We start from the raw sequence: 13,511 nt of genomic DNA, 5'->3' as shown, positions 1-13,511 counted from the left end.
ATGGCTTACCTTTCTCAACCTTCTGCGAGCCTTCTGTCCTGTGTGAGCTTAGAGCGGTTTCACAAGATTAAAAATAGCTTCGGCAATTGCAAAAGGACAGAATAGAACTGGAATAATGGCTGTGCCGAATACCACTGAGCCACAGATTAGAGCCCATTAGGTCGGACTGGGCACCTGGATGGTTTTTTGTTTGTTTTTTTTTTGTTTGTTTGTTTTTGTTTTTTTTGTATTGCTTTACCCTTCATATATGAAGGTATTTCGTTTTTATCAAGTCCAATCCCCTGCCCCCCCCAACTGCAACTCCTCCCAGATCTCTCCTCCATCTCCCTGCCAACTTCATGTTCCCTCGTTCTCTCTTCACTCATCTCACCCTCTCACTCTGTCTCTAAACACACACACAATATATATATATATAATATACATATATATATGTATATGTACATATCCCACTGGGTCCAATTAGTGCTGCCCATATCACGTGGGTGTAGGTCTGTGTACTATTGCATGGCAACCTACCAGGGTCCCCCAACTGAAGAAAATGATAGGCACAGGTATAAGGTAGTGAAGAAAGAGGGGATTCTCCCCAGAAGTTTGCTTCGAAGGAACAACTTGTCTCACTGGGCATGCACCCCAAACCAGTTCAGGCAGGATCAGCCTTCCGGCTCTCCTATCGGACGTAGCCAGAGCATGACTGAACAACATCTCAGTCTGAGGGAGCATAAGAGAAGGTAAACTTACTGCAGTGCTCTGACTTGGGTGTGTGTGAGGCTTGATGTGGGGTCCTGGGCTTCCAGCAGGTTCTTCGGAGGTAGGGGGGTGTGCACAGTTGTGTGAGTGAGGCCCTCGGGCTACCGGGTGAATGCTTAGAAGGCAGCTGTGTTGTCTAGCCCAGACCACCTAGACTCAAGGCTGCTGAGCTATTCCCCCTGCTTGCCTGCCGCACAGAACGGTGGAACTGAGCCCACCGATGCACAATTCATTCTGAGGAGTGAAACATTCCTGGTGTTCCTGAGATCCTCTGTGTACCCTCCGATAGAAGCCACGCCCACTGGTTGTCACCCTGAAACTCAGAGCTGTCGGGAGCAGAGGATGTCTCAGGCCTGGTGCCTGCCTGCCCTCCATGGTGGAGATGAGCACTGGTCTGGCCCTAGGTCAACGGTTCTTAACCTGTGGATCGTGACCCCTCTCTGCTTGAGTCTATCATTTTCTTCCTGTGTGTTGTGAAGCTGTCCTACATCGCCTTTCAGGACTTTGGCCTTTAGCTAACGCTGTTTACTATACATTCTGGGCCATCCTTGCCAGTTACCTACAGGCTGAATTCCTTCCCCAAATTTCATTCCTGTTTTTTTTCTTTACGACATCTTTCATCTACAAAGAGGTTTTTAAAGAACATCTTAATGTAGTCAAATGTATCATATTTATTCATGGTTTGCGTTTGGTGTGGGGTTTAGCAAATCTTTTCTTCCTCTGAGATCCTAAGAGCCTGCTCCTTCATTCCCTTCCAGCACTTCAGGATACACACTTTTCCATCTAGCTCTTTAATCCATTTTAACAAGTCCTGATGTGGACACCCGGCTGGTTACTTCCTCAATGACAGTGGGACTGACTATGGAATTGTCTGAGGACCTTGGAAGTCCTGTCCATATTTTGCTTCATATAACTTTGTAACTTACAGAGACCTACCTGCCTCTGTCTCCTAAGTGCTGGGTATAAATCATATATGATGCACAGAGGTGTCACGTGTCCCTGGTTAGCCTCAAACTCATGTCACAGCTGAGAATGACCTCCTGCCTCCACCTCCCCTGAGAGCTGAGATGGCAGGAGTGCACCTCAGTGAAAGGCTAGTGCTGCTTTAAAATGATTGCATTTATCGCATGTTTTACTAAGCAGGACCGTTTTCATAAATTCTAAAACCAGTCACTGTTGCCATCCCTATCTAAAGCACCCTGAGTGCCTGCACCCTGCCCTTTCTCACTGTGAGAGCTGCAGTGGCTGGCTGTTCTTCCTCTCCATACCCTGGGCTCCTCTTGTCCCCTGTGCTGATGACTTGAAGGTGAAGCCCCCAAACCCTGGCAACTGCTCTCACCCATCTCCTTCCAGCAGCCCCCAGTCAGTTCAGACTAGTTCCCAGTTCTTCACTCATTTCCAGCCCTCACACGTCACTTGCTTTCTTGATAGAACAACTGTGTGAAAGACTTTATTCGGCATTTCTAGAAACTTCCAAAGCACACTCATCATAATTCACACTGTTGACAAGTAAGTGACCTGTTTACTTCACAGCAATCTCCTCCCACCCCACCGACCCAGCGAGGTATACTTTTGCACTTACCTTATCCTTTCTTGGGCTCTAAATATTCTCCTCATACTGAGTATGAGACTGTTTTTAGTAAAGGCTTTTCCACATGAAGGTTTCCATGGTAACTTGGGACCACATTCTGGTGAGAACCTACAGAGCCTTTCCTGAATGTTTCTGAAGTTGGGATGCCATGTCTCCACTTCACACCAGAGAAGGGTTGATGAGTGAGTCTTGCTTTCACTGGGAAGGGACAGGAAAAGTGGTCACAAAGGATGGACTTCCTGCCCTTTGGACACCACTAGCTGCCACCTTCACTTCTTCCTACTTAGTTATGAAGAAAAAAAAAATCATCAGCAAACATTGTGGTTACACCGGCACTGCCAAGGGCAGAAGCTTGTCAATCTTGGGCAAAACCCCAAGCCAGCCTTTTTCCTTCACTGCCTATGCTGAAACCCTTAGGGGTTTTGGTTGGGTTTTTTTTTTTTTTTTTTTTTTTGGTTGTTGTTGTTTTTGTTTCGTTTTAGGTGGTTTTCCCCCTCAGAAAGCACATCAAGGAGGCATGTTTAAATTTTGAATTAAGTTTTTAATATTGCCCTTTCAGGATCTGCTCAGTTTGGATGTCAGGAGAGAAAGCTCTTAGAATAGTGGTTCTCAACCTGTTGGTCGTGACCCCTGTGGCAAACCTCTATCTCCAAAAATATTTACGTTACAATTCGTAACAGTAGCAAGACTACAGTCATGAAGTAGCAACAAAAATGATTTTATGGTTGGGGTCACCACCACCACATAAGGAACCGTGTTAAAGGTTTGTAGCGTTAGGAAGATTGAGAACCACTCTTCTAGAACATGATGAATTCTCACTACCCTTCTCATGGGCTGAGGGGTTGGCTGTGGGGAGGAGAAAGTTTTCATCCCAGTTAAGGGTTTGCTCAGCACCATGGAAGAGGCTCTGGCTCACAGTAGGAGCTTTCTGCCGTGGTTGTGGCTTGCTCCCAAATTTGCGGTTTCTCTCTTAGGGACTGAAGGAAAGAAATTGGGGCAGCTCTACAAAGAAAGAGAATAAGTAAGCCAAGACTTGGAGGAGTGGGGGAAAGGATGTGGAGAAAAAGGAAATGAGAGCAAAAGCCGGGCTGGAGGGGAAAGCGTGGGTGGTCCTCAGCTGTCCCCAGATGATGACCGCATCACAAACAGGCTAGGGGCAGCTTCCCTGAGGGCTGCTGCTGCTGGCCCGCCTGGAGTGGGGAGAGCCCCCGGGGTTAATCCCCCCTTGCTACTCCTGTCTCCGCCCCTGGCCTTAGTCTTGGTCTTAATCTTTCTAACCTCAAGAATGAGGAAGTCTTACTAAGGGAGGTTCCCTTTGGCCCCAAGTTTGCCTCCTAAGGCTGCTTCTCTGAGATAGGAAGAACAGTCAAGTCAGCCCAGCCACCAAAGCCGCCAGAACCTTCACAAACACCCTCCACCGCTCAGACCTCTCACACTACAGTAGCCCTAGTGCCCGGATGCCCACAGGCCTGGAGAACAAGAGGCTGAAAGGAGAGCGTGGGCATGCAAACCATGGTTTTTAAGTCAGATTTCCCCACTAGGTTTTTCCCTCAAGGCTAATTCTTAGTCACCCTGTACTTTCCAAAGAGGGGCTTATTTATTAACTGATTGGGCCAAATGAATGAATAGAAATAACTTTTATTTGCAGTATCTTTCTTTTGAGCCATTTTTCCCCCTTGAGAAACTAATAACATTTAGAAACACTGCTGGCCATTGTCTGAGAAGAAAGCAGCCCTGGGATGGTTCCAGGGTTGAATATGCTGTCACACTCGTGATCCCAGTTGGCCAGTCACACACAAACACAAGACAGGAAGGCTGGTCTCAGTCCTGACTCGGGGCCCGTGGGAGGGAAGGCCTGCCCCAGTCTGCTCCTATAGCCCCCCAAAGATCAGGGGAAGACATCTTTCACTGATTGAGCATTTGCGAATGTCTGCCCTGGGCGATGGCAAGGGAAGGGGATTGGGGGATTTGGGGGGTATTGCGGGGAATCCTGCTCACACTCTCATTGGGCTTGCTTGTCCTCTCTAGAATTTTCTTGGCCTGAATCACAGCCCCCAGCTTCCTCTTTCGCTAAGTCCGTTCAAATGTCACTTTCCCAGAAGTGCCTTTTAAAAAGAAAAGATTTATTTTAATGTGTATATGGGGACCACCAGGGGGGTGAGGCTTCAGAAGGAGGAGTCAGATTGACACCCTGGAACCAGAGTTACAGGCAGTTGTGTACTCGGTGATATGGGTCTTCCGGAAGTAGGAAGCCAGCTTTACCACTGAGCCATTTCTCCAGCCCCAGAGGTGAGTTTCCTAAGGGCTCCATGTGAATAGCTGACCTCCACTGCCTCCCTTCGGCGTGTTAGACCCCTCAGTTCTGCTCACAGTCTCGACTCTCACATAACAGTCTACTTCATCCGCACCAGGATTCACAGCTCCATCCGGTTTCAGATCCCAGAACAGCATCGGGCACACGGGGATGCTCACTGATGACAGAAGGTGAGCAGAGACGTCGTTTAGAGGCTCTTGTAGCAGTTTAGAGTTCCATGTCTGTTAGTATTTATTTTAAAGTGCTGCCATGCATACAACAGATTATATGAAAAAGATATATCGGATGGAGGTGGAGAGATAGAGAGGAAAAGGAAAGAGAGAGACATGGCAGGAGGGGCCAGGAAAGAAAGTGATGCAGAGAGAGCAAGAGAGGAGAGGAAGAGGAACGTAAGAGCAGAGAGTAAGAGAGAGGGAAAGTGGCGGGTCAGTCCTTTTATAGCATGTGCAGGCACAGCTGAACTGTGTCTGCCACACACCTGCTAGCGACACATGATGACATCATAGGTTACTAGGCAACCCAGACGCAGGCTGCCTATACACATACAGTGTCCATCCTTCAGCGTTTCCACCTGGTTAATGTCAGCTACAAAGTAAGGGAAGCAACTAACAGAACAACAAATCGTAATTGAGAAAGGTCCCTCAAACCCAGCCCCATGCTGGCTAACTCACTGAAAGGATTCCCAGAAGGCACCAAAGACTGTTACATTTGTGGTTACAGTTTCTCACGGTGAAGGGCAGATTAAAGGGCTCTTGCCAAGGAAGGCTGCATAGTATATAGCCCAGAGGAGGTGAGCATGTGTCATATCAAGTGTTCTCTACCTTAGAGCCATGGGTAGCCATTGCTCCTCCTGGCCATGAAGGGTGACAACATGTCTAGAATAACACCAACCAGGAAAAACACTCAAGCCTTCCAATTCAGTATTTGGGTGGGAGTTAAAATCACATCCTACGCATATAATTGACCTGAATTTTAAGTCTCTTTAGAAATGTAACTGATAGTACTATTCCAAAAAATATATATATTTACATCATAAACAAATTGCTACTCTGTCCAGTGGCCAAATCACCAGACAGACACTTTTCCAGGCAATGAGATTCCAAGGATCCGCTAGTCATCTACAGGTAGACAAAAGCCAAGGCAAGCCTCTCTCCACTATACACATGACATCTAATTTTGTAGTGCCCAACAGTTGTGGCAGAAATGTTCTCCCAGTGCCTGACCTTGGGTTTGGTCCTATGACTTGCTGGCCACAGAAAAGGCAGAAATCAATGTGTCCCAACCCCACTTTCTCTCTAGTACTGCTGCCATGGCCATGGAAAGAACACCCCCTGGCCAGCTTACTAGTCCAGGAAGAACATGAAAAGTGTGAGAAGACAGTCACTCAGCCACACCCCAAGCTGAGCCCAGCCATAGCTCCTTGGCCGAGTGTCTGAGTTAAAAAAATGCCTTCTGTTTCATGCTGAGGTCTGTGGTTGGTTGCATCACTGTATAGATACTTAGCTGGTAAAGGTAGCATCCTCTTGTGCCCCAGAAATATTCTGTAGTTTGTGCTTTTTTGTCATCCTTAAAACAGAATAGCTTGGGGAAATGAGTCCTGGGAGAAAGGGATTGGCTGACTGAAGGCACTTTCCCAGGAAGAGACCCCTGTGGTGCTCCAGGGACCAATCTGGTTAATTCTCGTGATAGCAGTTGTGAAGATACATGCCTGGGGCTGAGCATGTTCATGCCTGAAAATCCCAGTAATTGGGAGGCTGAGGCAGGAAGAGTTCAAGGCCAACCTGAGCTATAGAGTAGGCCAGGCTGGGTTTTGGGCAAGATTTTGTTGCAAAACAAAATAAACAAAGCCAAACAGCAAAACAATTAAAATAAAAGAACATGTACAGACTCCTGCATTGACCTCCTTTGCCTCAACCTCCTGTCTTGCTTCATGATTTCTCACTTTTACTTGTATTTCTGCTAGGATGCCGCCTGTCAGGTGGTGGCCCAGACAGAGGAGCCCCGACCAGAGACCAAATCACGGGGATCTTTCTTTCTTGGACTCCACAATTGTGAGTTTCAATAAACTTTTTCCCCCTTAAAAGTTAACTAGCAGCCAGGCGCAGTGGCACAAACCTGCAATCCCAGCACTCTGGGAGGCAGAGGCAGACAGAGCTCTGTGAGTTCAAGGCCAGCCTGGTCTACAAAGCAAGACCAGGACAGCCAAGGCTACACAGAGAAACCCTGTCTTGAAAAACAAAACAAAACAAAAAGTTAACTAGCCTCAGTTATTTCATTACAGCAAATGGAAATGTGCCTACAGGGCCAGGAAGACAATGAACTTCAGTCTTGACAATAAATGTGGCCTATGTAAGAAAAGAGCAACAGTAAGTGCTGAGGACTGTGGGAAACTGAGAGGCCACAGCTCATCTGAAAGGAATGGCCACTCCTGGGCTCTAGTCAAGGGCAGGGAGCATCTTCAGTAGTGTTGCCTGAATGAAGATGAGAACATGACTGCTCCTTGGCATGACTGAGAAGCCTTTATTATAGATATGGGGGAGAGCACAGCCAGAGGCATCTGGAAGGGTCCAGATTGAACTGGGTCATGAGGAGAGACAGGGGGAGGGAGGGAGAGAGAAAGAGAAGGCAGGACAAGCTGTCCAAGAGAGGAGCCACAGACCAAGAGGCCAAGAGCAAGCTAAAGAATCAAGAGGCTGAGTTATATAGCGATCCAAAGCTGGGAGGGAAGGGAAGACCAGCCCCTGAGCTGGAGAGGATTAGGATGGAGGCTGGGTGAGAAGTGCTGAGGGGAGCCACAGGTACTGCATGACACTGGCAGAGCTGGCCACACTTGCTTTGATATATTAATAGGCACCTCGGTTAGCCATTTGTTCCATGCTCCTTTGAAACCTAACAGTTGCCAAATGTTTCCCAATATAGATGTTTTTAATGAAATCATCTTAAAGGCTACCGGAGACCCGAAACACTGCGCTAGACAAACACACCCATGCAAGCCTGTCAGTGAGCAGCCTTTCCTTTATGCCAGGAAGTGGAAAATGGGGTGGCACCTGGCTTCTGCAGGATGTCAAGGAAAGCGTCCTGAGTGGCTCGGAACACAGTAGGGGGAGCCACGGCCTCACGTGGGGCCTTGTGATGAGTTTCATTTGAAAGTGAAAATTAGACTTCGAGGAAGGGGACCATAATAAATGCATGCCAAAGAGATTTCCGCAGCTCTTGGCCCGTGGCCATCTCCATCATGGCTTCATTGACACACTTAAGGATTAGGAAATGACTCATTAACATTTCCCTGCTTTGAAATGTAGCATTCGTGAGAATCCCCCACAGCGCAAAGCCTCTGTCAACATTGTTTACAGACATAGCTCTCAGGGGCTGGGGTGCTTCTGGAACCTCACCGTTCTCCAGGAACCACACAGTAGGATGATACTTATCTAGGGCCAGGTGAGACAGTCTACCCCGGCCCACGGTTCTCTCCCCACCAGAACACCACCCCAATGATGCTGACCTTCTTCGTGGTTGTACGGTAACAAAGCTGGATCTTGGTGTGTGTGTGTATGTGTGTGTTTGTGTGTTTTCAAAGGTGTTTGGAAGTGTATGTCAAGTGTCACCTTTAATCACTCTCCACCTTTCTTTTTTCTTTTCTTTTTTTCTTTGAGCCCAGACCCCTCCCTGGACCTGCAGCTCACTGATTCAGACAAACTTCCTTGGCCAGGGAGGCTTGGGAATCCCCCTGTCTCTACCTCCCCACCACTGTGTAACAGGCACACACTACCACGCCTAACTTCTTATCTGGATGCTGTGGGTGCAAACTCAGGTCCTCGTGTTGGCGTGGTGGACACTCTGCTGACTCAGGCAATTGCCAGCCCCCAGAACGCGGTCTTTTAAACGTCAGCCACAGCAGCTTCTTGTTGATAGGCTGCTGAAAGCCTTGCACACCAGCACCTTCTTCTCTTCCCCTGAGGAGGCGCAGCAGAGCTGGCAGTGAGTCCAAGGACCATCTTCAGGAGGTGCCTTCCAGGGTCTGGTCCTGATGTTAACTTTCCTCTTCTCTATACGCGCAAGCATCGTTCTGAGGTGATGAGGTTTGCTCAGGGTAGGTGTTGTTTCTGCTCCCTCCTTTCCTTGTTGCAGGTAGCTCTGGAGATGCCATGAGTGTGACAGTGCAGAGAAAAGCCAGGGTAGGCCCCCCTGGCCCTAGCATATCTGAGAGCGCCAGTTGTCAGGAGGAGAGAGGGTTTGTCACCAATTCCATCCGCAGTAAGGATGCCTTGTGCTTAAAGTGCTTAAAGCTTCTAAAGACTTCCTTTTCAGAAACTCAACAGCGCCACAGACAACAGTCCATTCTACTAGAGCCAGAATGAGGAGAGAAATGTCCATCTTCTGAGCAGGACTCACATCACACCTTAATCCTTTTGGGGGCTTCCAGTGGGATGTGTTACAACGAGCACTTCCAAATGCGAAGACATTAAAGCCCAGCTATGCCTGTTAGATAAGTCATTAGTCTTGGTGAGCTTGTTCCCTGGTGGGACCTCACTTGGTTGCTACACCAACAAGAAGATTCATGTCCTTCGGCTTCCTGAATTCCTTACAACATTTCTTCTGGTGTGGATGGGAGGAGTCCTCAGGTACGTGTGTGTATAGCTCCAGAGGACAACTTCAGCTGTCATTCCTCAGGTACCGTTCACCTTTTGTTTGACACAGGATCTCTCATCAACTTGGATCATGGCTAGACTGGCAGGCCAGTGAGCTTCTAGGGATCCGCCTGTCTCTGCCTACTATCTCACCAGAACTAGGACTACAAGAGCACACCACCACACACAGCTTGTTTACCTAAGCTCTTCGGTCCAATTCAAATCATCGTGCTTACAAAGCAAGTGAGTTACCAACCAAGGCATCTCACCAGCGGCCTACAAAACATCTACAGAACATTCTACAGATGCTCTCTAAGCAACACAAATGAAAATCAAACCAAATGAGAAGAGAGATTTCAACTTTGCCCGTGGCCACTCACACAATGAGCTGAAACTGTTGTCCTTCGGTTGATCTAACAGACTGTCCCTGAAGATCTAAGCACCAGAGTGTGGTCTACTATCGACTTCTCCCAAGGTGGGATTGTATGGGGACCTGAGTCTAGAAAGTTTGTCTGTGGTAGCAGTCAGTCATAGGAAGAAGAGTGGCAACCTGGGACTAAAGCCAAGGTCATGGCCTTGTACCACAGTCAGTTGGTACAAGATAGAATGGGTGAGCCAGGAAGTAGGCGAAGAGGGATCGGGAGGCTAATGACCAGCCCCTGAAGCTATGACTAAGAAGGGGGCAGTAAAGTCAGTGTGCTAGACAGTTTTCCTCTTCTGCAACAAGTACCCAAGACAATCAACGTATAAAGAGAAAAGGTTTATTTGGGTTCACAGTCTCAGAGGAATCCATGACCTGTGGGGCCTGATTCTTTGGAGTCACACATCATTACAGGAATACATGACAGAACAATAGTAGCTTACTTCATGGGCAGGAAGTAGAGCAGTGTAACAGGGTTCCACAGTTTCCTCCAATCTCCAACAAGGTCATGTGTCCAACAGCCTGAAGAACAACCACTGGGACCAGCGGTTCTTAAAGGTTCCAGCATTGCTCAAGCTGAAGACCATGCCGCCAACGCGTGAGCCATAAGGGATACTCTGGGTTGTGCTTTGGATCACGCTGTGGAGCAAGGTCCTTCTCTGGAGAGGAGGATGCTAGGAAACTAGCCCACGCTCCAGCAGGACCAAACCGGACTAGCAGAGCCAGAGCCCTGCCCGCTGGCATCCTCCGGGTCTCATCTGGGGCGGGACTCAGCTCCTGAGGCCCTGGAGCTGGCTTTGAGGGGTATCATTTGTCACAGAGCACCCTAGGTGACCCCGGGCTATCCAGCAATCCCTCAGCTGCTGCCTAAATCTGAAGGTGAGAAGAATCTCTTGACCAGTGTTTTGCGCTTGAGGAGAAACACGGAAGATGAGTGTGGCTGATGCCTGGCCTGTGTCACTAGGAGGTCTGTGAGTCTCTGTGGAGGGGATTCAGAACCCAGAGCCCTCAGCGTCATCCTTCTTCCTTCATCAGAAATGCCCGGATGGTGAAGGCTTCCCACCTCACCTCTGCCACCAACTTCATTCCTGTCCCCGTAGGCCCGTTTGGCCATCTTGGAAGCCAGTCCTAAGAGTAAGAGCTGGGGGGACCCTGCTTCTCCTCCACAGGGTAGTCTCTTGGAACACAACTTAGACTCAAGGAGGGCTTCTCTGTTCCCAGCTCTCCTCTAGTGTGTGTGTGTGAGGACAGTTGATGTCCCGTGCCACCTTTTAATTAAGGTTTTGCTGTGACTAACACAGCCGACTGAGTCCAACCTTCACTTCTAATGGCTTAGCTGACCAAAGACCACAGTCTTTAATTAACTACTAAATTAATCTTTTTTAGTATGTGACTCAGGCTGGCTTTGAAGTCACGACCTTCCTGCCTCAGCCTTTATGTTACATGACGGACATCCGTCACCTCAGACCTGGGCCCATCATAAATCCTTTCTTTATTCCCACTCCCGAGAGGCTTGGTTTCTTTGAAAATACCTTATTTTCCCCTAGGGTGAGTTTTAGCTCTTCCTGTCTACAGAGCCTCTGGTCAGGTTAGACTCAGCTCAGAGTCTCAGCGAAGTCAGTGACCCAGCCAAGTCTTGTTCATGTGCTGGTCAGAAAAATCAGCCTTTCATGAAGTAGATCACATGATGGACAGGCTCCATGGAAGGCAGTAGACCAGTGAGATGAGGAAGCAGAGAGAGCTACGGTGCCCTCGGCGACCTACAGCTGCCAGGCAGGTCCACCTCCTCCCCATGGCACACGCCTTCCCAAACACGCCCACCTGCTGGGAATAAGCACTCAAAATATTACCTAGTGGGGGACGTTGCAGATTCAAAGAATAGCACCAGGCCTCAGCCTGGGGATGGTTACTGAGGATACGTAGGAACTGGGAAACAGGAAATGAAATTACCTTAAAAAAAAAAAAAGCTACACCCATATTAAACATTCTACAAGGCAGTTTGGCTGATTAGAACCTCAGCGTTTATGGAGAGTTGGAATGTTGCAAGTCCAGAGCAAAATAATCTTGGGTTAAATCAGCCCCAAAGATACGCATTCATTGTTTATTTCCGTGTATGACCCAACAATCGTTCTAGACTGTGCAAACACAGCCCAACCTTCTGCCCACCCAAAGGTTAAGAATGTTAACAGGGGATGGAGATCCAGCTCAGCGGCTAAGAGCCCTAGCTGTTCTTCCAGAGGACACCTGGGGTGGCTCAGAGCTCTCCATAACTTCAGTTCCAGGGCTCTGAGGCCCTTGCAGACCTCTGCAAACACCAGGCACGTGCTTGCGGGGAAAACCACTCACACACAAAAAATAAAGAAATCTGAAAATAAAAATTTGGCAGAAGAGTGTCATCAGGTAGCATCAGAAGCCTGGAGCAGGGACTCCCCAGGTTGCTGCAACCTGCCCGTGAACTTGAAAAGCACCTTGTTTTATGAGTTTCTTGGTCTGTTACTGCGCAAACCTCATGAAACTGCCACCGCCCTGGAACATAGAATTTGAGGTCCACTGAATCCATGTTTCCCAGGCCAGCGTCACTCACATTTAGCTCCTGAGTCACCTCGTTTTTCCTTCGAGGTAGGAGCTTGTGCTTTGACGGAAGTCATTCCCATAGGAGCCAGACCCAAGGCATCTCGGGACGCACGTGCCAGCTTGACTCCCGTGCTGTGACATGAACGAGAACTGCATTTCGAGGACTCGGACAAGAGCCACCTGGGAAAGGCCTCTGTGGACCAGGCCCCTCCAAGCAGAGCAGACCCCTGGCCTCAACACAGAGCCGGAGTATTCTTGGTGCCCACCCAGAGCTTGGTTAAACGACTCAGATGGGCTTCACCATTGGAATGGCACACATGGTCTAGACGCCTGTTTCAAAGTAAAATTGGCTGCAGCGTGACATCTCTGCCTGCTTTGTCTGGGTGTAGTGGGCTAATGTGCCCGTAGCTTTCCATAGTTCATCTCCAGAAGCAAAACCGAAACCCGCCATGGGTAACAGTGCCTATGTTGCGTCTCATATGCGCCTGTCCTCGCTGAGAACAGTTGCTGTGCATCTCTGTGTCTTTAAAGCTTGGAGCTTGGGAGCAATTACCTGCCCTGTCATACCTAACGCTACTACTGGTTTTGTTAGGGTTAAAGCAAGCTAGGCTCAGCTACTGTCCCCAGTATGCCAATAGTGAAAGGTAGAGGAAGAGAATGTATTCAATGTGTCCACAGTGGGATGAGGAGACAAACAGAGGATTGCTCGGTTTTTAATTCTTTATTTTAGGTGGGGTGCATGGTCTCACTATGTAGCTCTAGCTGTCCTAGAACTATGTAGACCAGGCTGGCTTTGAACTCACAGAAACCTGCCTGACTCTAGTACCTAAAGGTGAACACCAACATGCCCACCTTGAAATCGCTTTACTCTTCCCAGGGTGGTTATGACTCCCCCTTCCCTACACGAGCTCAGGGATTAAAAAGAAGAAATGAGCACCAGGACCCCGGTTCTGCCCATGGAAATGAAAACTGAGGGTTTATCAAAAGCATAAAGCATGTGATTGCCAAGAGCTAAAGGAGAGCTGCTAGAACCAGGAGGAGAAGGAGACAATTGAAGAGACAAAAATCCCGCCCGCTGGTGATTGTGGGAGAACCAGTGGTCCTGTGACTTAAGGTCAAGTTAAGGGTCAAGACTGAGCTTCCTGGTGCTGCCCAGACTGGCCATTTCAGGACAGGAAAAGAGGCAGACCTTTACAGAGGCTGATGACGTCCTGGTGAATTTCCACCTAGAACCCA

The 13,511-nt window shown here is 48.5% G+C and overlaps 1 long non-coding RNA gene across 1 annotated transcript in view; it reads right to left on the bottom strand.

Moving 5' to 3' along the window:
- Positions 1 to 2,335: 2,335 nt before the first annotated feature.
- The window catches only part of LOC132649238 (uncharacterized), a 35,433-nt gene continuing 24,257 nt past the window's right edge, over positions 2,336 to 13,511 (bottom strand). The window contains exon 3 of the long non-coding RNA XR_009587670.1: positions 2,336 to 2,536. This is a non-coding gene — a long non-coding RNA (uncharacterized LOC132649238). The remainder of the gene's footprint in view (positions 2,537 to 13,511) is intronic.

The sequence above is a fragment of the Meriones unguiculatus genome, chromosome 19 (assembly GCF_030254825.1).
Source record: "Meriones unguiculatus strain TT.TT164.6M chromosome 19, Bangor_MerUng_6.1, whole genome shotgun sequence".
NCBI lineage: Eukaryota > Metazoa > Chordata > Mammalia > Rodentia > Muridae > Meriones > Meriones unguiculatus.
This window is presented reverse-complemented; position numbering and strand designations above follow the sequence as displayed.